A 25,731-nucleotide genomic window follows, 5' to 3' on the forward strand; every position below is an offset into this window, starting at 1 on the left:
ACACATAATTTTACGCGCATCTAAATTCGTCTTTCAATTAGATTCACTGATATAATTATCTATTTTCCGGAAAAAATATTTACAAAAATAAATTTTTATAAAATTTTGAATAATTTCTTTTTTTCTAATTAGTTTTAGCTTATCGAAATAAAACTCCGAATAAATGAGGAAAATCTATTAATTTTATGCAGATAAAAGGTGATACTTACCCCAAGGTTGCTCCGCCGGGGCCCGATGTCCCTCTCAGACCTCCTCCTCCTCTCAGGACGTCAGGCCTCCTTCTCTCACCGCACAGGACACTCGCGAGAAACACTCGCGGATAATAAACTACAATCGCGCGCGGACTAATTTTAGTAAAAGTCTTTCTCGCGCGATACTGTACGGCACTCCCGTTTAAAAAAGTCCTTTAGTCCGATTACTTGAACGGCACTCCCGAAGCAAACGCGACGAACCGGCTGCGGTTCGTTCATTCAATTAAATCGGCGGACGAGGGTACGTTAGCTTCCCCGTCTTTAGATTTTTATCCAAGCAGAACGAGAGTTTTGCTTGGGTAAAATCCTCGTACTGGGTACTGAGCCTTCCCACCTCGCCAAGGTTGTACCCATGGGAAGGAAGTACTTTACTCTGTAACATAAAAGCAGGTAATAAACAAATAAAAAGTATAAAATATTTGTATAATTTTATACATATAAAAAATTATACAAATATTTTATACTTTCTATTTGTTAATTATTAAAATCGCGCGATCCGCTTCCGGATAATACGACAACTTCGAACGGCACTCCCGAAAATGCGACGATTTTAATTGTCATATTCGAAAATTCAACGATTTCGAGCGGCACTCCCGAAATTGCGACGCAACGAACCGTTTATACAATTGGCGGCGATTGTGTTTAGTTGCCCTGTTGTTCGGTAAAAACGGAATTGCCTGTAAAAGATAAGATTACGCGTACGTTTAGGGCGGTACTCTACGTAGATAGGGATACGCGTAGTAAGTATACGCGAGAATAAAAATATGCGAGAATAATGCTATAGTTGAAAGCGGATGAAGTACGCGTCGCGTGTGATTAATTTCGAGAGTATCGTGCAAGGTATGGCAAAGCCGCACGATTATTATATTCTAGTAATTACTTGTAATCACGTTTAATTGTAATAAATATTTTGTTTGTTTTACGAAATAGATGTAAGTGCCATGAAGAAATAGCAATGCAGAAAGAAAAGAAGAACCTAAGCCGAGGAAGTGGGCAGATGTAACAGATCGCAAAGTGAGCATTTCATAATCAATTTTAATTAATTGTTACTGATGGAAATAATTATTCATTGGCGCAGTATATCGTTTTTCGATCACTGTATAGTGTAATAGTGTATTGAATGTTTAATACGTTGTCTAATAAATAAAATATTTTAGATTATATTTTAAGATTTTTTTAAATATTTAATAAATTTTTTTGTTGCCTTTTAAAATATGGATAGGTCAGGATATAGTAGTAATTTGATTTCTTGAATAATTATTATCCCTCGATTTATTGTATGTGCATACAAGGTTGCATAAAATAAAGGAAGCTGTAAAACAGAGTTCATTATAATTGATATGATATATATTATTATTCAATTTGTTCATTTATTGTACATTTATATGCAACAGAACTTCATTAAGCGATAGAATAAATTACTTATTTTAGATATGGATAAATTTCTTGATAAAAAAGTTTAATTGAAAAAGAGAAATTGTTTCAAACTTAATAAAGATTTGTTTTATATTTCTTTTCAAGCTTTGTATGCACAGATAGGATTACAAGATTTTTAGTAAATATAAGATTATTTAATTTCGAGATATGTACATGAATTTCTCGAAGTTCACAGAACAAATATAAGAAAATAACAGGAACTAATAAATAAAGCAAGCTCAATAAAAAGTAAGAACAATGATGAAATGGTTTTCGTGAGAGAAAAATTATGTTCAAAGCTTAATAAAGACGTTACCGCTATATACTTATTGTCAAGCTTTTTTAGCACACATTAAAATTTTTAGGAACTCTAATAAGAACACCATGAAAATATGATATAGAATAGTTTTAGAATATTAAAATACATCATAATTAATTAAATTTTAAAGTATTAATAAACAACGAAAAATGCGGAAAAAAGAGAAAGAGATAAAATAAAACTAAAATAAGTTTATTGATGCTTTTAGAATATACACTTTTTAAATATCTTCATGGTTTTCGTATCTTAATAGACTGGAAGACCAGATAAGAAGAAGATATTTATGTATTGTACATTGTACATATCTGTGTGAAATAAAAATGCATCAGTGTCTGTATAAATATAAAACAAGTATAGGAAATACTTATTAATGTTGCATATTAATAATTTTTTTTAATAAACTGTCAAATTATATGACATTTATAATTTAAAAGATATTAGAAGAGCAGAACATAAAGAAAAAGTTTCTTTGTGATATGCATATAATACTCAGGCTAAAGTATTATAATTATGTAATAATTAATTTGTTGTTATTAACTAACATGTCACAATATCGATTGATGATTATAATATACATTATTTAACATCTATTTGCTATGTACGAAGTCTAAGGAAAAAATTAATTAATCAAAAATTATTGTTATCTGTGTAAATATAGTATAAAAATTAGATGACAAATCGTTATGCATTTGTAATCAAGAGACACGGTAGTGTCTCGCGCCAAGTACACGCGGAGCGAGACCGACCGTGACTCTTTTACGCGACGCGACGAGTTGCGAGTACTCGAGATGTTGAGATCTCGATAATGAGTGAACGGATCAAGTTCTAAGTAGGCTTAATCGATAGCTTGGGGTCGAATTAGGGGGGGGTTTCTCTTATAATATTTCCGCTACGTGCCCTACGAGCGGAGATATTGCGACGCAAAGTCCAAATGTGAAAATTTATTTTTATTTTAAGATACTTCTACGTCGACCGTCTCTCATGCCATGGCATCATTTCATTGGCTGGATTCGCGTCCTTTTCACTTTTTCGACACTGGCGGTGCCACTATATAGTATCGCCAGTTTTTCGATGATACGTGTGTGTAAGGCTGCGGTCCACTTGACGCTACAAATGCTTTGGAGCGTTCTTCTTCTCCTTCTTTCTTCATTGAAAGAAAAGAGAAGAGGAATGGTTCGAAGCATTTGTAGCGTCAAATGGACCGCAGCCTAAACTGCGCGCAGTGCAGACCAGTGCAGACAGTGCGTTTAGCGCGCTGTCACCTGTCACAGTCAGTTATAACCTATAACACGGTATAATAGTGTCCCAAACACAGATAAGAAGGTCAAGCAACGTTGTGCTACATAACCCCGGGGCGGAGTTGAAGGCACTTACTCTCTCAACCGAGGGAACCTCCAAAAAAAAAAAAAAATAATAGTGTCCCACGTCAAGTACGCGCGGAGCGAGACCGACCGTGACTCTTTACGCGATCATGAATTACCGAGTGATAATTAATCTTTCCTCGCACATAGAATCGTTCCAAACATGAGATATTCATAAATGACACAGCATATTAATTTCTAATTTTAATCTCGATTAAATAAAACTTCTAAATAACATAGCTTAGTTACGTATGCAATCTTTGAAACATTTTAGGTATATAAAGTACATGTATACTTATGATGAATAATAATTTTTCTAACACCCACACATTATTTATATTTTCTAATAAATTAGAACGTTTCAAAGAAATAAGAGAAAATCTCCTTTCGTTATTTTGCACATGCCTTACCTCATTTTTGACAAAATTCAAATTACATATCGAGCGAAGGAAACTTGCCTATTTAAGAATGAAATTCGCACTTACGATTCTATCGCGCGATTTGATTTACGCTTTACGCTAAAGCTATTGCGAATCACGCGCCATCAACAATTGTTCGCACAACAATTGTTCACTGCTAATCAATGGCGATGCAAACGTATAGACGGCAGTGTCAGGCCGGCCCGCAAGGCTTTCAGTCTCGCAACGTTATTCGGGGAACGATCTAACGGGGAAATTTCGATTATTATGCGCATGCAGCCCAGTTGGAAACCTCGAAATATTTACAGATTACAGAGTGAGTACGAACCGGAGCATTCTGATTGCGTCGTAAATAACTTCCCCGTACTTGAAATTCCTTTTCCAACTTATAAGATCCTAACAAATAGTTCACGTGTGTAACTTCATCAATTACACATAAAATAATCTCTTGTTTAAATACTTGTCTATCTAGCCGGAAGGTATCACAATGAGGCCAGGACTTCCAGGACAAAAGGGTGAGCCGGGCGTTTCAGGAAATCCCAGGCCTAAAGGCGAGTCTGGAATACCCGGATCCAAAGGTATCAAAGGCGAACCCGGGCACAAAGGTGCCAAGGGCGATCATGGGAAAGACGGTCCTAGAGGAATTCAGGGTTTCAAGGGTGAACCTGGCGCGCCCGGTTCACCTGGGTTGCCTGGTGCACCCGGTGAAAACGGACGACCGGCGTAGAAGGGAGCTAAGGGTGACACGGGACCTGAAGGAAAACTGGGATCTCCAGGACCACCCGGTCCACCGGGTGTGGGCGGATCCGGTGGCAATGGTGGCATAAATGTGGGAGATTTAGGTGAGCAGATATAAAGGTTTTTCTTTATACACAGCAATATCGAATTTAATCCAATATTCATTCTATAATCCATTTATTTCATTATTGCTTTTTTTTCGCGCAACGTTACCTTTTATATAACAAGTAAATAGTTATCCGAAATTTTTTCATTAAGTGTTCTATTAGTCTTAACTACGAAATTACGACAAAGTCAGTCTGACATTAATAAAATATTAAATAAAATTAAGTAAATGATATTATAATTGCTTTATAAAAGCATTGGCAATTCTATTATTTATTACTTATGTTTATATTATTTTATTATTATTTCTTAATGAATGAAACGATAAGACTTAAAAAATATATAATAAAAAGCCAAGAGACAATTTCTCTCGATTTTCTTTGCTATTTTATACAATATCAGATATGATTCTCCAGCTGAAACTAAGGATTATTAAAGATGTTTTCTCACGATGAAGAAATTCAATATCTATTGCGTCAAGACGAAGGGCAACAAAATGTAACGTTTCAAATATTTAATCAAGGATTTGGCACGAAAGGGGACAAGGGCGATGGTGGAGCGCGCAGGTACAAGGGTGATAAGGGCACGAAGGTCGAGAAGGGCGATAAGGGTGACGGCGGGCCAGCTGGTATTCCCGGAATAAACGGTATTCAAGGACCTCAAGGAGATAAAGGCGAACCGGGTAAAGACGGAGTATCAGGATTAGCCGGCATACCTGGCGCTAAAGGTGAGAGAGGTGAGAGAGGTCCTCCTGGAGCCACTACCGTCGCCAATTCCGGAGACTATATCACCATCAAAGGTGAGAAAGGCGCCGAAGGAAAACGGGGCAGGAGGGGACGACCCGGTCCGCCTGGTCCTGTGGGTCCTCCCGGAAAACCAGGAACTATGGGAGAAATCGGTCTACCAGGATGGATGGTACGTACTTTGATTCATATTATCTCACTTTACGTTATAATAAAACTAATCTACTAATCAAATAGTAACTAACTAAATTAATAGCTACTAATGAAGTAATAATAATGTGAAATAATGTTAAATGACAGATAATAATGAAATAATATTAAAATAATAATAATGATATAGCAATATTATCGATAGTATTTAATATTATTCCAATTATTAATACTACGTTAACATTCAATATTACTGACAACAGCATATATCATAAATATTCTATAATAGCGTTATCTTGAGATATCTCATTTCTAAAGAACGCTATTTTTATCTTTTTCATCACAGATGTCTAGTGTAAGTCCAGTCGGGACGCTGGCTTATATAATAGACGAACAAGCTTTACTAGTCAGAGTTAACAATGGGTGGCAATACATTGCAGTCAGTATCAAACTGTATTACTATTATAAGTTCGTAGAATGCTATAATTATGTTAACACCGAATTTCTCTTATACTGTTTTTCAGCTCGGCTCACTTTTACCTATCACAACGCCAGCACCACCAACGACATCTCCACCGCCAGCAAACCCTCCTTTCGAAGCATCCAACTTAATTAATCAAATACCCGTGAAAGCCGACGGTACAGGAGTAAGTTGATTTAACTTATTTTTTGTATAAGGCACGTTTGTAAAAATTAAACGTGTTAATATCGAATTTGCATTTTTTTTTCCATGCTGTGCAGTGGTATCCGCGAATGGTGAGATTGTGCCGTATTTAATGAGATTTTTATTTGAGACTTTCCATCCGTTCGTTTACGATATAATATTTCACTTTTTTTCACATTACTGTGCGCGAATAATAAAAAAAGATGATTTTTTAATGAGAATTTTCGTAAATTTATATCTTTAATTAAAAATATATAAATGTGTTCGCTATATATTATTATAAATGTAAATATTTGTTCAATGCGAATCATGTTTTTCAGTTGCGGATGGCTGCGTTGAACGAGCCGTTCACCGGTGATATGCATGGTATACGAGGAGCAGACTACGCTTGCTATCGACAAGCAAGGCGAGAGGTACCTTCCGTGCTTGAGAGGTACCTTCCGTGCTTTCCTTAGCTCTCGAGTTCAAAACGTCGATAGCATTGTCAGATTAGGAGATCGAGATCTTCCTATCGTTAACATAAAGGTAATTGAGAGAGCAATATTTATTTATTACTATTTATTACCATGATGCTTTTTATTGAAAATTAAATATTTTACTAAGTAATAATCGGGAATATTTAGGGCGACGTGCTATTCAACTCTTGGAAAGAGATGTTCAACGGAAATGGGGCATACTTCTCTCAGAATCCCAGAATCTACAGCTTCAATGGAAAGAACATCCTTACTGACTTCGCATGGTAAGTATAATTAACTAAACGAATTCGCAAATAATATTATTACTTATTAATTTGAAAAAGTGTATAAATATGTACAAAACGATATATTTCCTATCTTCCTATTTCTATTGTATTTTTTCAATTCTATTTTTTTATTATCGTGAAATTAACATTATTCTGATTACAGGCCCGAGAAAGTCGCGTGGCACGGCTCTCACAAACTCGGCGACCGCGCGATGGACACTTACTGCGACGCCTGGCACTCGAGCAGTTCGGATCGCTACGGATTAGGCTCGCCGTTGACCGGCGGTCGACTGTTAGAACAAGTACGATACTCGTGCGACAATAAATTCGCGCTGCTCTGCATCGAGGTGACGAGCGAGCTGGTGAGGAGACGGCGGAGCGCCGACAATCGGCCAGACGACGACATCGAGATGTCGGAGAACGACTATATGGAGTACTTGGAAGAGCTCATGCAATACTGAATACTCGCACCTTCGACCATCCACCATCGCAACGCGAAAATCGAGCCGTTATGTAAATAGGAATGCAGATGCGCGCGCGCTGCGTTTCTTCGTGCGACATATATAATATATAAATTGCGAAATATATATAAATATATATATAAAAGAAAAATCTCACGTTCAAGTAATAATTCATATCGTTATACATATCGTGAAGTCATAGCGTGTGCGAGCCATCGCGAACAGCGTTACATCTCATTTTTCGCATTCCCGAAATCAGGAAAAACTATTTCCGATTCCAAAGGTATAATTACTTGTACTTTCCTAATGAAACCACTAGCCATCCGCTTCAGTCGCGTCTCAGTTCTCTCTTCTCTCGATCTATCTTAAACATAAAAAGAAGACTGATCGTCTAGATACTCGTCAGTGTTTCGTCGTATTCGCACCGGGTACTCCCCCTCCTATCAGTCGCTTTCGAGAGCTTCGATCGCTCGAGGCCTTTTGAGAAAACTCTACCGTGATTCAACGTTCGTTAAACGTTTCCCTTCATCACGATAAACGTCCAAAAATACTTATGGATCACCAAACGAGCGACACGAACCTGGACAACGAGTGCAAGATTTGCTTAAGCCCGCGTTTATGGCGCACTTTAAATGCTAAAAGCGGCTGTCTAGTTTTATCCCTTCTTCCCATCAAATATTATGTATTGGACGATGCCTACGCAGCCTACTTCTGAATTATTCAAAAGTCAGAAAATGCAGGCGATCGATTTTTGTAACTAGACTCCATATCAATAGCTTATCATCGCAAGAATAAAGGATCTGAATACAAAATCGTAGTAGTCTCAAAATAAGAAATTTTCGGAAAACAGAAGAAATCTCTCAGATTTAATCATTTTTATTTTTTACCATTTTATATTTAGTATTTTTGTAACGTAACTTATATCTCTTGATTGGAAGACTCATATTTTTCAAGATACAATATACATATATATTGTTTCAATTATGACGTTTCTTGAAAAAGATTATAATAAATGGACATAGAGTAATTTAGATTTCAGATGTGTTTGTATAGACTTATTTGATATGAAATAGAAAACTATAAATTTTTTCTTTGTCTAACATCTTTTCTGAAAAGAATTTAATTTTGATTTTCCTGGATTACTATGGTTTGAAATTCAGATCCTCAGTTATTTGCATAAATCCTCCTTGTTTCTAATGATCTAATGCAAAATAGCATGCGAATCCTCAAGTGATTAAAACCTAGGTAGTTACGTTCGACACTACAAATGCCGAAATATTGTAAGTGCGCTGCGAATGTGGGCTGTACCGTTTAGGGAAATAATTACTTAACACTGCCCTAAATAAACCTAAATGAAGTTCGTATCCGCGATCAAGTTGCATTTACATTTTAGCTGATACATATTGAGTGTGTATGTTAGACGTAAGAGGCACATCGATTAAGGAGTTTCAGACGACGAATTACTCGACTCATTGTCGAAGATTTATGCTCCGTGTATCTTATGATGAGTCATCAAGAAAAAAATTACCTGTACCTTAAATCGTACATCGATCGCTTTAAGAATAGTCAACGATCGGTTCTTCTAAATGTTTGAAAAATTGTTATTGGGATTTTCGCAGAAATTCTCGAGAATTGGAAGAAACAAGAAATTAATATATTAACAAAAAAAAATGAAAAATTAATAAAGCGTATACTTTATTATGTTAAGATTCCTTTCTGTACTTGTGTTGACTTTTTTTATTAACTTTATTTTTAAGTAACGACTTTTAATATTATCGCGTATAAAGTAGCCTTGATATATATCTTTAATTTCTGTACTTAACACGACACAATTAATTTAATATGTATGATATGCAATACTGTCAGGCCTAAATAAACACACGTGAATGAGTAACGTTTACCAAAGTTCTGCCACGAAATACATATGTATAATAATTTATACATTCTCCTACTTTCTTGCCTGTTATTTTTTGTCAGCTTACTCCGTAGGATTTATGTTTCTGGTCTTTGGATTACACCGAGCATAAATCAGATCTAAGTCAATGTCTATAACTCGAAGATATACCGTTAACATTAATATAATTTATTACAATTACGTAGAGATTAATCATGAGACCATCATATGTATATTTAGGTTGTCAGCAAGCTTGTTGGCGAATACTTCCTACGTACATACGTAAACTTTTTTAAGTATCGTCAGTAGTAATTCGTGACATATCCGTGACAAGAACATACAATCGATTATCCTTCGATATAGTTTGCACCGAAAATGTTTTGTTTCCAAATTTTATATTATTTGTACACTTTATTATTGTCTTTTTAAATAAAAGATGAAAAGAAATATTCTCGAGTTCTATCTCTTTCCTTCGCTTTTATTATATATATATATTATAGCGATATCTTTTAATGTACAAAAAAATTAGAAGCAGTGCAGATCGCGGCTAGTAAGGAAATGATCGCAATCACACTACCAATTAATATCCCGTATTTTAATTAATTTATGCACACGATTCTACAAATATAACAGTTGCAATATTAAACTATATACATCGATTTTGCGTTACTAATCTACAAAAAAAAATACGCACAGTGATCGCGTCTAATCAGAAAATGATCGCAATTACTGCTGATTACTATGCCATTAAAATTTAATCGATACACGTAATTCAGTAAATATAACAATCGCGATATTAACCACATCGATTTCACCTTTCCGATCCACAAAAAAACCTACAAGCAGTAATCACGGCTAATTAGAACGTCATCGCGATTATTTTATGACGACTCCTTATTACTAATCACTATCCATTTCAATTAACTCATACACTGTAATCTGTGAGAAATGCAAAGCTACAAATAATGCTACGATCGCACGGAGTTCATTTCATGGGAATTCTCGTATGTACGTTCACACGTCGATAAAGTCACGTCGATAAAGTAGTTCTCATTACTCCTTACGAGTCGCGACGAGGCGGTCGCGCGGAGTTCACTTGACGGAACTGTCGCGTATTCACTCTATTCACTTGCTACCGATACGATATACGGTTTATCTGATATCGATCCTCTTTCATCTGACGGATTTTCGGTTACGCACGGTAAACGCGAGTGATGACACGACGGTCCGAGTCACGAACATACCACATCTAACGGAAAGACAGCCTAGCCCTCGATTCTCTCGGTAAGACGTACGGGTCATTTTCGCGTGTCTATGGTATCGGAATTTGTACTCACCGGAGCCGGCAGCAATTTGGAGCCACGGCGCATAGTGCCGGCAGCGACTGTTACGAGCGGCGAAAGGCGAAACGACGTCAATCGCGAAGACACACGGTAATTGATACACTCACACGATCGCCCGTCACTTCCAGCGGCACTCCCGACCAAAATTCGCACCCGTTACTCACTTTCGACGGGCAAAATCCGCGATTAATCCGCGGAGCGACGTGCTCCGTGCGTTCCGAACGGTCGCGCTACCGAGAGTGTCATGGCGGCATTGGCGGCTGGCCGCTGCGCGCTGGCGGCTGGCCGTGCGCGCGCCGCCTAGTTACATTACGATACTGAGACAATTTGAAAAACGAATTATTCAAATCTGTAACGAGAATGAAACACTTTTTGGCACATTCTCGGCGAGCCACGATCATTAGCAATATTTTATTTGACACTTTTATGAGGATTCATGAGAAGATTTTATATGTACAAAATATACGAAAACGGCGAATAGATTTCTAGTTCAAATTTCGAAGTGGCGCGTAACGCGATTCGTCGCGTCGTAAAATAAGGTGACCGCTACTGCCGCGATCAAAAGAATAGTGCGATACTACGTATAGCATCATAACGTTTATAGATAAATTTTAAATTATTTTTGTGAAAAAAGAGCCATACGTACCTCCGTTTTTACATCTATATTACGTTATGTCGAATTTACGGTGGACATGCGCAAAGTCCCGAAAAAAAATGTGCCGAAATTTGAAAACTCGTATATTGTCCCGAAAAGTCAAAATCCCAAAATTTAAAAAACGTGACAATTACTACATTTACGCGAGCGTTACTTCTATAGTAACTTACGATAATTCACTCGTTTACGCGGAGTGAATTATCGTAAATTACTACAAAATCCCGTTTACGCGGAGGAATTATCATCGTAAGTTAACAGAAATAATGCTCGCGTAAACATAGTAGATGTGCCGAAAGGGCATATAATCTCGAAATCTTAGAAACGTGACAATGTGCCGAAATGTCATAATCCCGAAATCTTGGAAATGAGACAATGTCCCGCAAAGTTATACCGTTCAATCGTATTATATACTTTGACGACTGCCGTTAAATTAACCGTAACGATAAAAAGCATATAGTTTCACGATCGACACTATATAAATTGACAATGTTAAGTGGTACATTGGCGAAATTGACGACAGTGAACAAAAAATATATAAATTTACCTTATATCTTGACGAGAACATATTTATTCCTTATATAATTTTAACCAAAAATGACTCGGATTTTGCTATAGTTCCGGAGTCGGCGCGCAACAAAAATACTTAACAAAAATCCATGAAATCAGCTTAAAAAAAAAACATTATAAACGAGAAAAAAGGCTAAAACCATTTTGTAGTGTTTTTCTATCATTTTTCTATATATCATTTATAATTGCCGAAATACAACCATAAGTGTGTAATGAAAATAAAAAGTCGCTCGGCGCACGTCGAAACTGTAAAATTGCCAGTATTAATAATGACTGATTCCAATAGGGCAGATTTCAAACTAACGCCCTTTTTTTCGGGACTTTGCATATCCACCTTTTTGTGATTTTAATTTTTCGGGACATTGCATGTGTGTCTACCGAATTTACGAGTAAATATTGCTCATCCTACTTCTTTTCTTTTTTTCGGTTGTATAATTCAGCTCTCTCTCTCTCTCTCTCTCTCTCTCTCTCTCTCTCTCTCTCTCTCTCTCTCTCTCTCTCTCTCTCTCTTTCGCTGCGACATGCTTTTAAATCTAAATTGTGAAAGGTGTGACTACTAATAGAAAGTAATGAAAATCTTTGCTTTACGTCTTAATATAGCGCTATTATTTTCTCGTTCAACCTCAAATTGTAATTAAATAATTTAAATTTAATTATTAAGCCAAATAGTTGGAAGTTTAATGATTTCCTTGGCCCGTATTCTCAGCTCATCTTTATCATAAATGCGCGCACTTAGCGTATATAAGTTTACGTTACATATACTATAGAATCTCAAAAATAAATGCACGCATTTATTTCGATAAAAGTGAGCTGAGAATACGGGCCCTTGTCTCTATTAAATTTAAAACGCATGTAGTATATGATGAAAAGATTGAAAATTTTATTACAAATGATAAAATATAGTACAGTGTTGTATGTGCTTCATTGATACAATTATTTTTATTCGCTAAATTAAAGAGTACTTAAGATTTTAGCATCGCCAATGCCTCTGTGTATTTTAAACCTTCCAAAATATAAGCTAAATTCTCGACTGATGCATCTTCATCCTCTTCTGCCCATATCTCGAGCATAGTCTTACATTGTTCATACGGCGTTGTTTTGCTTTGGAAAAAAGCAATCTAAAATGCATATCATGTATTAAAATCCCATAATTACGAATAGTATTAGTGTTATAATAAGAAAAGCTTGATAATTTATATACCTCGTCATTTGTATAACCAAATTTCGTCGCCAATTTTTTCCAATCGTTTTTCAGGCTCTCTGATAATTTTGCCACCATTTCCGGTGTGACTTTATTCAACTTTCTTGTTTTCACGTCGGCGCTTTCGGCATCGACCTGTTCGCTTTCCTGTTTTAAAACGTCTTCGTTAAATTCTTGATCGGTAGATTCCGACGGCGGTGTTTCCTCGGTTTCCAATTTCACATCAGACTGAGTCTGCTATGAGACACAGTAAAAAAAAAAATTAAGAAATGTACAAAGATTAAGCATATTCACACAGAAAGATACTGAACATTAGATACTCACTGGACGATCCTTGGCAATTCTTAATCATTGTCTCAAGGTACTCAGGCAATTTATTTATAGGATAATTGCCATGAACAAAGAAGTGCGGGCTTCGTCTCGCTAACAGTCTTAACGCTCTCCAACCAAAGTTACCGTCGTTCACCTTCCTGTAAGTACAAAATTATCGCATTATTATTAATAACTATCATGAGGAATGATGCGTGTCTTTATAAGAGAGCAGTCGATATAATCGGCGGATCCCGATCTTTGTCCTATGTATTATTTCGGTTTATAAGGGGGTTGATTTTTTTGGGAAATTGAAGGTTGTGAATAAAGGAGAAGGAGAATGAGATGGTTACATAATTTATGAGATGAATTACAATCCGTTTTCCAGGAACAATAGACTAATACATTAATAATCACAACGAAAGATTTCACAAACAATAACGCTTACTTATACTTATCATCGACCATCGCAGCAGGATCCAATTCCATTATAGCATCTTCAAAATACGTTTCTAAGGATGGAAGAAAATCTCTATCCTTAGATTTGCATGCTTCGAGATTATTTGGACATAAATTCCATAATTTAGTGAGTTCTGGGCTATTAAAAAATAATAAAATTTAATTATTCGATCTTATACGTAAATATTAATTATTTTTTTCATTTGTAAAAGATATTTACTTTCCCATATGATATTTTCCAACCGCTTGCGCGTCCCTAATTACATCACCGATACGTCGTCTCGGTCTCCTCGGTTTTCGTGGCTCCTCGTCAGTAACATCCGATGCCGGTCGTTTAAACGGTGGGCAACCTTCATTTTTCCATGCATTCCAATGCTCCTCGCGTTTCAAGATGTTCTTCACGGTCTCCGCAAACGTGGGGCCATCGGGCGGTGTTTCGGTCAGTAGAGTATAAACTTGGTCAGTAGTGGTCTTCACCCATTCCACTTGATCCGGCTTGAGTTCGTGTGTCTCACTTAAAAGTAACAAACATCATAGTGATTCGATAACGTACACATCACGAGACATTTAATTTAAGGAAAGCAGACCTTGTCTCATAGCCACTGGCAAGGAAGCTTTGAAAAACAGAGGCGTTTCACTAATTGCCGAATAATTTGTTAATTCAAAGGTATGAGGCTTGTGAACTAGTAGAAGTGCAGCGAAAACAAACAGGCCTATGGTTTAAAGAAAATTAAAACTCACAGCTGAAAACACCTTCCAGTGCATTTTATTATAACACTGATTCGGATTTCTGAAGAAGTCTTGTAGAGCCCAAAACTTTCTGTACAAATTATAATCAATTGGTATCTTGTTTTCTGACTTGTCGTCGTCCTTCGTTATCTGCTCCAAGTTGTCTTCTTCTGCTTTTTCCAAGCCAAATTCCGTGTGATTTTCCAGATTGAATTCGCTAACGATATTCAAGCCGGATCTCTCGGAGAAAGGAAAGAACTTTGCGAGAAACAGTAGAATTCTGCCACAAAATACCGTTTGTTGCGAACGCGACAATCTCCTCAGTAAGTCATTGCACATTCTCAACAAGTTATTCTTGCAGGCAGTGAAAAACAGATCTTCCTTCCACACGGTGACGTTCTCCACGAAGGTAAACAACTGTTCGCATCTGTCCAGCGTCATCGAGTCGAAGATATCGCCCAGTAGCATCACTGGCATACTCGCCGTCGCGAGATCCTTCCTGCATAGCTCTATACAGAACGTGATGTACAATTCGAGGGAGCGCACGTTGCCCGAAGCGTTTTCCGTCAGTACGACCAGCAACGAGTCTCGCAGCGCCTGATAGATAGGAGAAATAAGATGCCTTGTAAATGCAGTTCCAAGCAAGAATTCATGAATAAAGTTAATGCTTATTTACTCCAAACGTTATACTTACGCTATAGTCCTTCCTCAACACTTCGAACATCGCCATGATTTTCTATAGCCGTGTTATCACAGGTTCTATTATTTTTATTGAAAATTATTTTCGGCTATCCGGTTTAGGCATTTTCGTCTTTCTTTTAAGGATCTGTGACAGCAGGGAGGTTAAGTTACGAGTTCCGGGCACGATTTTTGTGCCACAGTTCGTACTACATAGGCACGTTCATTTTCCAACTGTCGATAAAACACTATTCTGGTATAATAAAAAAATTATTAGATTTTTATAGTTAACATCTATATTTAAAAAAGAGTATGAAAAACATATATATTAAGAGTGATATTCTTGTTTCTAGTTTACTTTCCAATATATTAGTATAAGAAGCTAACTTTTGCTTAACTTTTTGTTTAAAAGGGAGAAATGTCTTAAAAAGAGAGAAATTGATATCGATATTAAATAGTTAAGAATCATTCTGTATGTGACGCGTGATGTGTTCAATCAAGCTATAACATTTTTCATGTATGAAATTACATTATTCCTACTTCATAATGATATTAAAGTTGATATTAAAATTATTATTTCTGCGAAAAGATTTTTTTTTAAATGTTACAAAAGTTTTGTTTATTCTCTGGGAAAAATGTTGGTTTGTTACTTACAATTGAATATAAGACTGAGAACAAGAATATTCTTATCTGCGAGAGAAATGTATTATCTAATTGAATTTATCTTTATATTATAAATATAATTCTTTATAATGATACCGAATGTGAAATTAAATAATTAATGAGTAAAATTGTCTAAGAAATGAATGACATGTGTCGTTGCTGTGGAATATTTAAAGGACTTATTTGTTGGATGTAATAAAAAATATTTGTTGAATGTAATGTACCTATTATTATGAATTTGACTGTACATGAGACAATACATGAAAATGCATGAGAAAATCATATTTTTATTCATGCTGTTAACACATTACATCATCATCGAGAAAATATAACACATACATCATTTGCTGAAGTGCATTTATAAAACTAATATGGCACTAATATAACGTACTAATATGCTATATATAATCTTTGTTGCATACAGCCATTTGGATAGCTACAAATTAGCTAATATAAAAATTAACATGTCTGTGCATCACGAAATCTATTTGCAGAATATTTGGAAAGTCAAAACTCGAGGTGGAGGGCCATCTCCTTGGCGAGGAAGCAGATGAAACTGATTTAGCCGTGGATTTGTCGAATTATCGTAAAAACGCGAAGAACTCTATGGACATAACTTCCGTATGAATCTTGCATAAGCAGACTGTCTGACAAGCATTTTAATTCTGTTGACTTTGCAGCAAATGAATCGAACGTTACCAATAATTTTAATATTACTTTATAATGGAGCTAACAGAAGAAATTGTATAAAAATAGTCAACTAACAACTCTATTACAATATAAAGCGATTTTCACTTGTCACATTAAAAATAAGCTGCATCGCGAAAGTAATACCAATAATTCATACAAGACTTCGTGAATCGATTTGAGTGACATTCATGTTCAAACGAATTGATTGTTATATTTTTATAAACTTTATATATTAAGATGTATAAATAATACCGATCTACCTGACTGTGAATGTTTTCATAACAGGATAGCAGTACTTCTTTTTATTGCAATTAATAGATACAAGTTTTATCAATAGTTTTATCTTATTACATGCAGATGTACTTAATTCAAATAGTAAATGGAAAAAATTATGTTTCATACATTTTTAAAAATACATGCAATATTTTATATACCTTTTATATATTATAAGACATTATGTATGTCCTTTTTTATTTTACAGATTTTAAAACAAACATAAAATACAAAACTATTTTATATAAAATGTATAAAACTAAAAATCACGAGATTTTGGAAAAATTTTAAAAATCTTTAAAGTTTATCGCACTCAATCATTTTTAAATTATACATTTTATTTTTCTGAATTGCAACGATTGAAAGTAAAAGAAACGAAAATCATGATCTGTTAAGATATATTTATTATAAATTATACATGAAATATCAGAAATCTTAAGCGCTGCAATGGTAACTTGCATTAAATAAAAAGAGATGCGAATAACGGTGTTACTTTTAAACGTAATTTAAGAAATTTTTATATTACTATTTATATTTTCTTTCAAATACTTGTGAGACACCACAATGTACGTCTAATATTTAAGATACGAGACAATGCGTATGTATATACATATACAAAATTTTTTAGCATGGATTTGTGCTTAATTTTTTTCATTTTGTAACCTCTCTTGTACAATATTATTTAAAACATATTTGTAACCAATTCCTTCTTACATATAAAATAGCGTTTAAATATTAATAAGTAAAAATTATATACAGTTATTAAAATATTCTATATAATATTGTTTATAAAAGATAATTTATAATTACTAAGATTCTTCAGGTTTTTAATATTCTCGATAACGATATATAATTTATATGTACATAAAATCACGATAGAATAGTAAAACAGTAGTAAAATTACAGATATCAATTTTCATAAAAGGAACCTTCGCATAAAAACACTTCTTTGACAGCTATCGATAGCATAATTAAGACACATAATTTGCTCGTCGCAGTTATATCTGAAACAGAACAACTCATACAGTTACAAATAGTATAGATGAAGCTTATACAAAGGTACATATGGCTAACAACTTACACAGGTACAGAGCAGTTCTGACAGAACAATTCTGTGCATTTGGCGCACACAGCCTGACAGGTGAGACACAGCTCCTGATCGCAATAATAACACGCGCTCACCGTAGATTGATCTATCAATCGGCCACATCCGCAAAGGTCTACCTGGACATCCTGGAAGAAAAAACAAATAGTCACAAAGCCGTCCAAGACGGTTCAAGTGCCAACGGCAGTCCCACAACCTACATTGACAAGTTTGTCGCTAGTTTTCAGCTGCAATTTATCGGTCAACAGCATCTGCTTCAGATTGGACCGATTGGACGTAGATCTGAATTTACAAGGTGATTGTAAATTCGACAAGGACGTTGAGGGGAAGGTAGATCTGTAGAATCCATTTGTGCGGACGTGTTCAACTTATGGGCGAGTGCCTTCGCGCCTGCCTTAAGCAAACTCAGGGTCCTATCTGGAAACGTATGCGGAGTCAGGTGTTAAGATTCAAAAGAGAGCGTACGAATTATTTTGCAAAAAGCGAGCTAAATAGGTACTCACCGTAGACATCCCTCATCCGCTGGTCGCTGGATACGCCGTTATTCATCTGTTTCTCTCCCACGTGCACTTTCAACTGCGGCAACAGGTCGCTTTCGAAGGGACAGGCACGTTTTGGCATTTTCCAAACTTGGCGTTAAATGATTAAAATAACAACATGACACTGTCACCTGTCACACACGTAAAGAGACAGGTTAATGCAGGTTGATGCAGAGTCGCTGAGAGTCGCTGCCGTCGCTGGTCGCTGTCAATCGATTGATAAATATCCATCAATAATGTTCGAGTCTCCGCTAAATCGGGTTCGAGTCTCCACTAAATCAAGTCTCCGCTATAAATTGTAAGCAGAGAGAAACCTGAAAGCGGAATATAGATATAAGAATACAATCGTCTATTTGAATGTCGCAAATGTCGCGGATATCTATTCCAGAATATTAATACGCCTAATCGTTAGAACGCGAGAAATTTCAAATTATCCGCGCGGAAGATCAAGCACCTCCGCCATATTGATGACGTCACCTTCCATTTTTCCGGAATGCGCAAACGCGACGCGACGGCGCGGCGGGCGGACACGGAGCGGATCGGTCCCCGAACGAGTGGCGCGTCGCGAGTTGTTTAATTGGTAAGAGTAAGCTTTATTTTGTCTTGCATGCATTATTTAACGCAGCACCTATCGCGTAGGATAGATTCAGCGTTCGGGTATTAACGAATTGCAAATATACGCATACGGTACTTATTCGGTCGAATGCGCGTCGCGCTGGCAATCGCGAAAGTGACGATCGCGTCGTATTTTCCAATGTCGCGAATATCGATCGCGAATATTTGTCAAAAATATTAGTACGCCTATTCGCTAGAATGCAAAAAAACGATCGTGATCATAAGCGAGCGTAATAGTATTCGGTTTTCGAAATTCGGAAAATTCGTTATCGCGAAGTTGTGAGAGCGGGGTGAGTAGCGACGCCATGGCACCCTTGGGCCTTGGCTCGGTTTGGCGCGAGAAGTTTCGCGCGCGGGGGATGACGGGTCTCCGCCATATTGATGACGTCAGACGTTCTCCTTCATTTCCAGATCGCAACGGACGCGGAAAGGACCGGCTCCGGAACGAGTGGCGTCGCGGGAGTTGTTTGATTGGTAAGAGTAAGCATTATTAATAATCCTGCATGAATTATTTAACGCAGCATCTATCGCGTATAGTATCGATTCAGCGCTCGGGTGTAACGTGTAACGATATTTCTCAAAAATAAGTATTTCGCGGTACTTGATGTTTGGTCGCAGGCGCGTCGCGCGGACAATCGCGGGCGATCGTATTTTCCATCTGTCGCGAATATCGCGGATATTTACCAAGAGCATTAATACGCTTATTCGTTAGAATGTAAATAGTGGCAATCACTAAAAGGCGAGCATGCAGTATTTGCTCAAAGTACAGAAATTGTATAATCGCGAAGTTAAAAGAGCGGGATGCGTAGTGACGCCGCGGTGAGATTTTCGGTGCGAGAAGTTGATCGCGCGGGAGACGAAGCGCCTCCGTCATGTTGCCCATGTTAATTACGCTACCCTTTCATTTCCAGATCGCGACGGGCACGAGACAGATCGGCTGCGGAACGAGTGGCGTCGCGAGAGTTGTTTAATTGGTAAGTGTCACCTTTATTAATCTATGCATGCATTATTTACTGCAGTATTTATCGAATAGTATCGATTCAGCGCTCGGGTGTAGATATTTCTAAAAAATACGTATTTCGCGATACTTGTACGGCCGAAGGCGCGTCGCGCGGATAATCGCCAAAGTGACATTGCGGCGTTTTATTAACAGGAAAATTAATATAAACAATGATAATTATTTTTAAAAAATTTCTCTGTTCTGCAACGAATAATTTATATGATCTCACATCACATTATTTTATTTTATTTGTTATAAAGCCAGTTTGTCCATATTGATTACATGGATAGACTATAAAATATTGTGTATAAATTGGCGTTTTATAGAAGTAAAAATTAGTTCAATTATATATAATATTGTATCTTATATATATAATAAATCAGATGCAATATTATATATCAGATGAATATACAGCATTATTAAAATATGTATTCCTTGTTTTTATAAGAGAGATAATGCTTCTATTTATACACACATTCAAAAAGTATTTATAAATATAAAGGAAACACACGCCTAACTCATTTAATACCTATCCTTTTCTCTATAAGAGAATAGTCTTTATTTTTATTTTACATATATAAATATATTGTACTAATTCTTTTGTAAAAAATAAATCTGTAGAAAAGCTTCATATTTTTAAAATGTCAATATTTTATTTTCAATGCAACTTTCTTTCTTATTCTTTTTTCATTTATTTCAGCAACTTTAATGTAACCAAGAATCAATTATTTCCATAATCCTTTTTTTATATCTATATAATTATTTATCTTTATTAATTGTAAGATATAACTCTAAATATAAATATTTTTTTCTATTGTCTGAGATTTATTGTCTATGAAAGAAAAACTTTACTCTTTGACATACTTTTAAGTTAAAAAATTCAATATGTTATTTTTATTAATTATTTTGAGCTCCGTTTTAATTTGTGAACCTTATATTTGTACGTTAATTACAAATAACCTAATTAAACCTTATATTTATGTTACAGAACCATCATAGCTGATAATACGTAGCTGACATTTTTACACTCCACTATCAATCGGTGAGTAACAAAAAACCTTATTTATCACCAAAATAAAACGACCAATTTTATGCAAGTAAGCAATAATGCTCACCACAAAGTTATTACAACAGCACTCGATATTTTTCCTAGGCCTCCTTAGCCTCCTCACGGGTTCTCCCATCTGAACCCTTTTTTACTCGTATCTCACAACAGAAAAGATATGTACAAGATTAATCTGTAACATAAAAAAATATTTAAATAAAAATAATTATGTCTAAAATAAATATAAATTCCTTGTTTTTATAAGAAAGGTAATGCTTCTATTTTATATACATATATTCAAAAGATGTTTATAGACACATATTGCTTGCTTGCATCAAATTATGAAATATTTAATTTTGAGCGCATATTTGGAGAACAGATTAAAAGAAACACATACCTAAAATAAAAATGGAAGAATAACTTTTGCATGCAAGTATCATTTTATTCATAATTTCAACTAATGTACGAACTACGAATAATATCTTAATAAAAATGCTTCTTTATTTAGATATCAACTTGCATAAAATTTGATAAGAAATAAAATCTAATCCTTATATAATTTAAATTATTATAAATTTTAATTATTTAGAAATATTTTATATAAAGGGTGTCCATTTTAATCGATCACCCTCAAAAACTTTTTTATTTGTAATTTAAGAAAGAAATGCTTCGGACGAAAGTTGTTTGGTTTGAAGGGAACATGATTCTTACGTAAGTTATGTTGTAGATGTCATTGTTTTCAAGAAATTTTAGAGGCGACTAATTTCTTAAATAAAACTTGATTTTTTCCTTGAGATAAAAGTTATAGATCTCGTCGAGACGTTTTCAAAACACTATAATAAAGCTGTCTTTCGTTAAAGATTTTCTGAGATATTTTAAATTTTGTCATAATGTTTTTTAATATAAAATATGAAATATCTCTTAAAGTATTCACTTTTTGATTACTTTACCTGGATACTTTTGTACATAAAATAATGAAAGCAAGCAATAAAATTAATTTTTACATTTGCAATTTTACACAATTGAATGCTTTTACACAACGAAACAAATTTTTTAAAATTATTTTTTCTGTTTTTTTTACAACAATTGGTTTTTTTTATTATTCTACGTATAAAAGTATCAAGGTAAAGTCATCGAAAAGTGAATTATTACTTTACGAGATATTTCATATATATATATTAAAAATATGACAAAATTAAAAATATCTCAGGAAATCCTTAACGAAGAAGAACTTTATTATAGTGTTTTAAAAACGTCTCGACGAGATCTATAACTATTATTTTAAGGAAAAAATTAAGTTCCATTTAAAAAATTAATCTCCTTTAAAATTTCTTGAAGATAACATGTATGGCACGACATTGGAATTATATGACCCCCTTCAAACAACTTTCGTCTAAAGCATTTCTTTCTAGAATCACAAATAAAAAAGTTTTTGGGAGCAATCGATTAAAATAGGACACCCTGTATATTTGTTAATATTAATCATGTCATAAATAATTTATTAAATATTAAAAAAATCTCAAAATATAATCTAACAAATATTTTATTTATTAGACAACGTATTAAACATTCAATACACTATTATATTATACACTATACAGTGATCTGAAAACGATATACTACGCAAATAAATAATTATTTTCATCAGATAACAATTAATAAAATAGATTATGAAATACTCACCTCGCGATCTGTTACATCTGGCCGCTTCTTCGGCTTCGACTCTTCTCTTCTTTCCGCATTGCTATTTCTTTATGGCACTCACATCTGTTTCTTAAAAAAAAAAGAAACTTTGATTACAATTAAACGTGATTACAAGTAATCACAAGAATATAATAATCGTGCGGCTTTGCCATACCTTGCACGATATTATACTCTCGAAATTAATCACACGCGACGCGTACTTCATCCGCTTTCAACTGTAGCATTATTCTCGCATATTTTTATTCTCGCGTATACTTACTACGCGTATCTCTATTTATCTCAAAGTAGAGTACCGACCTAAACGTACGCGTAATCTTATCTTTTACAGGCAATTCCGCTTTTACCGAACAACAGGGCAACTAAACACAATCGCCGCCGATTGTATAAACGGTTCGTTGCGTCGCATTTTCGGGAGTGCCAGCGAAACAACATTGTGGTAAATATTACTTTTTATTTTGTGTAAAAGTAATTTTAATTTTTGCTTATACTTGAGTTGTTTTATTTCATCATGATTTTGAAATAATAATTAGAAAAAAATAAATAATTTGAAATTTTATAAGAATTTATTTTTGTAAAGATATTTTTCTGAAAATGTATAATTATTTAAATAAAAGTGTAATTAAATGATGAATAAGAAGTTTGATGCGTAAGAATTATTTAATATCAAATCATTTATTTATATGTTACAGAAGATAACGACGCGGAAAGTGTCGCATCGAGGGAGCTGACAACCCGAGAGGACAGCCTGAGAGGAGGAGGAGGCCTGAGAGAGGCATCGGGCGCCAGCGGAACAACTTTGCGGTAAATATTATTTATTTGTGTAAAAGCAACTTTTTTCCTGTTTATTATTGAATCGCTTTATTTCACAATAATTTAGAAATAATAATTAGAAAGAAAGTGGTAATTTGAAGTTTTATAAAAGCTCATTATTGTAAAGATCATTTTAGGAAAATAATTATTTAAATAAATATCTAATTGAATGATAAATAAAAGGTTTGATACCATAGGAATTATGTTTTAAAACATTGAGTTTTTTAAACACCATTTTAATATAAATTTTATATTTATATGTTACAGAATCAACGTAGCTACGTGGCAGATATAATTCCGCTATTGCGCATCGGTGTCGGTGAGTGATGAATTAATATATTTATTGAGGTAACGGATGTATGGTAACTTATTAAATATACATACTATATATCTGGATAAACGTATGAAATTTGTCAACAATATAAAGATCTTACATATAAGTACACAGCATTCTATACATCCGTTGCCTTAAAATGGGTCAGTTACAACAGATTAGGATAAGTTTAATTCTGGACGCTTCTTTATTATTATATTTATTGTGCATTTATTAATTAATTTAGTTTGCATACGAGAATGTACTCGTATAAAAATTATACAACTAATATATTATACCAAAACCAAATATATTTCCTTCGACAACAAAAAAGTAATATTTTTCATTGTTTAATGTTAACCAAAAAAAGACAATTTTTCGGTTGACTTATATATAGTTACGTAAACACATCACTGGAAAATTATTTCAAGGAATAATCTTCTATGTATCATAGAATTGCAAAAAATTATCACATATGACAATTGTCTAATCGTACACTCTTAATAGTATTTATTTGTAAGATCAGTTCTCATTAACTTCTTTTATAATCGTAGTTACGTACGTTTGCAATATGCGGATGATATTACAAGAAAGCTCTAAACTGAGGCTGTTTTAGCTGAAAATAAAAACATAAAACAATAACTGAGAGAAAAAACCGATAATTTTGAAAGAGAACAAAATAAATGTATTACAATTAATAAACAAAATATAGTTCCTGTGATCATCCTCTAAATAAAGTAATTTCTAAGTGTTACAACTTTTAATAAGCAGCACCATCGAATGTGTTTAATTATGCCATGTTATATGAATAGAGTCACATGTTTGATAGGAATATATATATGCAATTAATATTGCAATAACGCGTACATATGCGTAAATTATCGATTACAAACTAGTTATAAATGCATCAGTGGTACAGCAATATTATTTGAATATATGCAATATATTGGATAGTAGAAAAATCGAATAGATGCTGAAATAACTTTTCAAATAATCATAAATTTCATATTAGAGATATAAATATGTAACTTTTCTATCATATCTTTTTATACCGTAATTTTACACATCTAATTATACGTGTGGTATTAATAGAACTGATTCTTATAACATATAAAGCACATATGATATCAATATAACTGTTAGTCTTTCGGAATAGCATATCATTAAATGGATAGTTAAATTGTCTTGCATATAATCTAAAAATTAGTCAATAGAAGTTTAGTAACTAAAACTATATTAATATATTATACAATATATATATATATATATATATATATATATATATATAAAGGTTTAACAATTAAAATCTTTTTAATTTACTGCTTTTATTTAAGTTTAAATGGTATTTATATCTCATGTGATCAACAAATAGAAAGTATAAAATATTTGTATAGTTTTATATGTGCAAAATGGAAAATAAAAGAATATATTAATAATAAAAAGTAATTGAAGTAAACAATATTGTAATTATAATATCGAAAAATGTTTATATAAAAAATGTAACAAATACTCAATATTTTTAATAATTTGGCAGTATCTGTAACAAATACTGTATTACTCCTATTATTCCTTTTTTCATCTATTCCTTTCCTACATATTTGTCCAGAGTTAAACTTTATATAAGTTAGTGCAAAAGAGCGATATATATTGTGTGTATATATATATATATCTCTCTCTATGGTTCGGTTATCGGTAGATGTCAGTACCATTTCGGAGACGTAGTGATACATATCGGGACATTTGTCACATATTAGGTCCGACCGGTTTAGT

General features: G+C 34.2%; 3 pseudogenes; 1 reads left to right on the forward strand and 2 right to left on the reverse strand.

Annotated features, from left to right (window-relative positions):
• Positions 1-3,063: 3,063 nt before the first annotated feature.
• Positions 3,064-9,710, forward strand: LOC139770656 (uncharacterized; annotated as a pseudogene).
• Positions 9,711-12,686: 2,976 nt separating this feature from the next.
• LOC139770529 (THO complex subunit 1-like) lies at positions 12,687-15,399 on the reverse strand (annotated as a pseudogene).
• Positions 15,400-17,214: 1,815 nt separating this feature from the next.
• LOC139770657 (apoptosis regulatory protein Siva-like) lies at positions 17,215-23,336 on the reverse strand (annotated as a pseudogene).
• Positions 23,337-25,731: the final 2,395 nt, after the last annotated feature.

Source organism: Temnothorax nylanderi, unplaced genomic scaffold (genome assembly GCF_030848795.1).
Source record: "Temnothorax nylanderi isolate EJ_2023f unplaced genomic scaffold, tnyl_v1.0 TNYL_tig0031_pilon, whole genome shotgun sequence".
Lineage (NCBI taxonomy): Eukaryota > Metazoa > Arthropoda > Insecta > Hymenoptera > Formicidae > Temnothorax > Temnothorax nylanderi.